At 45.4% G+C, this 3,413-nt stretch overlaps 1 pseudogene; it reads left to right on the forward strand.

The window, feature by feature from the left end:
- The first annotated feature begins 212 nt into the window (after window positions 1–212).
- LOC114117385 (U2 spliceosomal RNA) lies at window positions 213–335 on the forward strand (annotated as a pseudogene).
- The last annotated feature ends 3,078 nt before the right edge of the window (window positions 336–3,413 follow it).

A 3,413-nucleotide genomic window follows, 5' to 3' on the forward strand; every position in this document is an offset into this window, starting at 1 on the left:
GAATGGGGATGGATTCTAAACATGATTTTGCTTCTCCTACCATATTTCTGGGGCTTCTCCTTTGCCCTTGGACATAGGGTATCTCCCCCCCCTTCCCCCCCCCCCACCGGTGTGATCCAACATCCTCCTGTCAGTGGTTGTTGGGCAGCAAGTTGTAATTTGGAGTTCTCACAGGAGATGAGTGAACTTCCTTTTCTCCACCATCTTGTGAAATGTTTTCTCAGTCTTTTGGCTAAGATCAAGTGTAGTATCTGTTCTTATCAGTTTAATTAGGTGGAAAGCTGTTTCTAAAACATCTTGATTGTTGAATGGAATTCCATGGGTCTGGTCCATTTTCACAGGAGATCAATGTAAATATAAGCAGGCTTTCTCAAAAGTGTCATTTCAGTTCAGTTTAGCTGCTCAGTCATGTTTGACTCTTTGCAACTGCATGAATTGCAGCACACCAGGCCTTCCTGTCCATCACCAACTCCCAGAGTTCACTCAAACTCACATCCATTGAGTTGGTGATGCCATCCAGCCATCTCATCCTCTGTCGTCCCCTTCTCCTCCTGCCCCCAATCCCTCCCAGCATCAGAGTCTTTTCCAATGAGTCAACTGTTCACATCAGGGGGCCAAAGTATTGGAGCTTCAGCTTTAGCATCATTCCTTCCAAAGAATACCCAGGGCTGATCTCCTTTAGAATGGACTAGTTGGATCTCCTTGAAGTACAAGGGACTCTCAAGAGGCTTCTCCAACACCACAGTTCAAAAGCATCAATTCTTCGGTGCTCAGCTTTCTTCACAGTCCAACTCTCATATCCATATATTTACTGACATCTAAATTCACCCAATTCAATAATTTGATTTAAAAATGTATCATATTAGGTGTCCATAAAGCTTATTTCATGACAATGGTTTTACCAAAATCAGAAAGACTAAAATGTGATTAGTTTGGTTAGTTTTCTGTGATGTGGCTTTCATTCTGTCTGTTTTCTGATGGATGAGGACAAGAAGCTTATGGACACTTATTAATGGGAGGAAAGGCTTGTGGGGAAAACCGGGTCTTGTTTTGATGGGTAAGGCCATGCTCAGTAAATCTTTAATCCAATGTTCTATTGATGGGTGTGGCTGTGTTTCCTCCCTGTAGTTTAGCTGAGGCCAAAAGATGTTAGGGGTCATGGCAACCTCCTCAAAAAGGATGTATTCCAGGGAGCTGCACCTTCCAGGAAAATGCTCCTGTCAGTGCAGCTCACCGTAGACCCACACCTCCACTGGAGACTCCCAAACACTCATAGGCATGTCTGCCTCCGTCTCTTATGGGGTGACTGCTCCTTTCCCCTGTGTCTCAGTGCCCTCCAAGAGTCTCTGTTTCCCCAGTCCTGTGGAAGTTCTGTAAGTAAATCCTGCTGACCTTCAAAGTCAGATTCCCTGGGGATTCTTAGTCTCTTTGCTAGATCCCAGGGGATTGGGAAGTCTGTTGTGGAGCCTAGAACTTTTGCAACAGTGTGAGAACTTCTATGGTATAATGGTTCTCCAGTTTGTGTATTGCCCACTCAGCAGCTCTATAGTGGGAATAATGGTGACCTCCTTCATGAGGACTTAAGCCACATGCCATGCCTCTCAGGACTGCTGCTGCCAGAGCTTCTGTCCCCAAGGCAAACTGGTGACCTATACCTCTGCAGGAGACCTTCAAACAGTGAAAGGCCCAGGGGTCCATAAATATTCCTGGCATTTAATTAATCCCCAGGAAACATTTATGGAACAAATACATGAATGATGATATTCTTCGATTGTGGTTTACTTTTTTTTTTTTTAAGGAAATTATATTAGATGACAACTTTTCTGTTTTAATAGTCTTCTTTTTAAAATGTTGTTAAATTTGAGGCGGTCCTAAGATGGTGGAGGAATAAGATGGGGAGACCACTTTCTCCCTCACAAATTCATCAAAGGAACATTTCAAAGCTGAGTAAATTCCACAAAACAACTTCTGAATGCTGGCAGAGGATATCAGGCATCCAGAAAAGCAGATCTTTGTCTTCAAAAACAGGTAGGAAAAAATACAAAAGATGAAAAAAGAGACAAAGGAGGTAGGGAGGGAGCTCCGTGCAGGGAAGGAAGTCCCATCCCAGGAAGGGAATCTAATAAGAGAGGTTTCCAAACACCAGGAAACACTCTCGCTGCAGAGTCTGTGGTGAGCCTTGGAAGCACAGAGGGCAACACAACAGGAAGGAAAAATAAATAAAACCAACAGATTATGAGCCCAACAGTAACTCCCCCAGCAGAGAAGCAGCGCAGATGCCTGCATCCACCACTAGGAAGTGGCGGCTGGGCAGGGAGGCGCTGGAGGCGTGGGCTGCAGTGCTTTTAAGAATCGGGCCAGAACGCCCTGCGCATAACCAGAGTGAACTAACTTGGGCTAGCAAACCAGACTGTGGGATAGCTACCACGCAAAAAGCTCCAATATAAGACACCACCAGGACTGCACACAGAACAAAGGATAGAACAGAAATAGCCGGCTACAGACCATCCCCCTCCGGTGACAGGCAGCCAGAGCCGTAAGGGCTGGAAGGAGGCAATCACAGCTCGAGAGAGACATTACCTACCAAAACGCAAGAAGACTTCTTTGCTAACTAAGGCTTCTTTGCTAACTAAGTCTTCTGTGGGTTCTGGACAGTCATCATCCGCCTGAGAAGGGACTCCAGCGATACACCCAGAAAACTGAGCAGCAGAGACAGGAAAGGCGATAAGTTGCAGCGACCGTGCTCGCCAAACCCCTGAGCTACTTGGACCTGGGAGGCCCAACCAAATCTGTGCCTCAGAGGGCTACCTGCACACCGAGCCTGACGGCTTAGACTGGGGAGGTACATGTATCCTAGGGCCGGCCTCAGATGGTTCCCAGCGGAGCAACGTAGAGCCTGAGTGGTGTGCTCGGCGAGCAGGGGCAGGCCCAGTGGGGCTGAGACACTGCAAACACACACCACTGTTATTAGTTTGCAGCATCCCTCCCTCCCCACAGTGCAACAGAACAAGTGAGCCTTAAAAAAAAAGTGTCCCCCTCCACCCCCAACCCCCCACCCCCATGTCAGGGCGAAATCAGACACTGAAGAGACCAACAAATAGAAGTTAAACAGACGAAACTGCCTTGGAAGCGACCCCACACTACCCACAACATCAGAGAAAGAGCCAGATATAGCTCTACTATTTTTATGATCATTCATTTTTGTTGTTGTTGTTGATATTGTTGTGTGACTGTTTTTCCTTCTTTTTTTTTAACTTTTTAAAATTTTTAAGTCCTCTATTTCTCCTTTCATTTCAATTTTTATTTTTATAACCTACTATTACTTAAAAAAAAAAGACCCTATTTTTAAAGCAAATGCCATATATAGTCTTTTTGCGGTTGTTGTTGTTGTTGTTTAATAATTCTTATGGCTT

Source organism: Ovis aries, chromosome 12 (assembly GCF_016772045.2).
Source record: "Ovis aries strain OAR_USU_Benz2616 breed Rambouillet chromosome 12, ARS-UI_Ramb_v3.0, whole genome shotgun sequence".
In the NCBI taxonomy this organism is placed as follows: domain Eukaryota; kingdom Metazoa; phylum Chordata; class Mammalia; order Artiodactyla; family Bovidae; genus Ovis; species Ovis aries.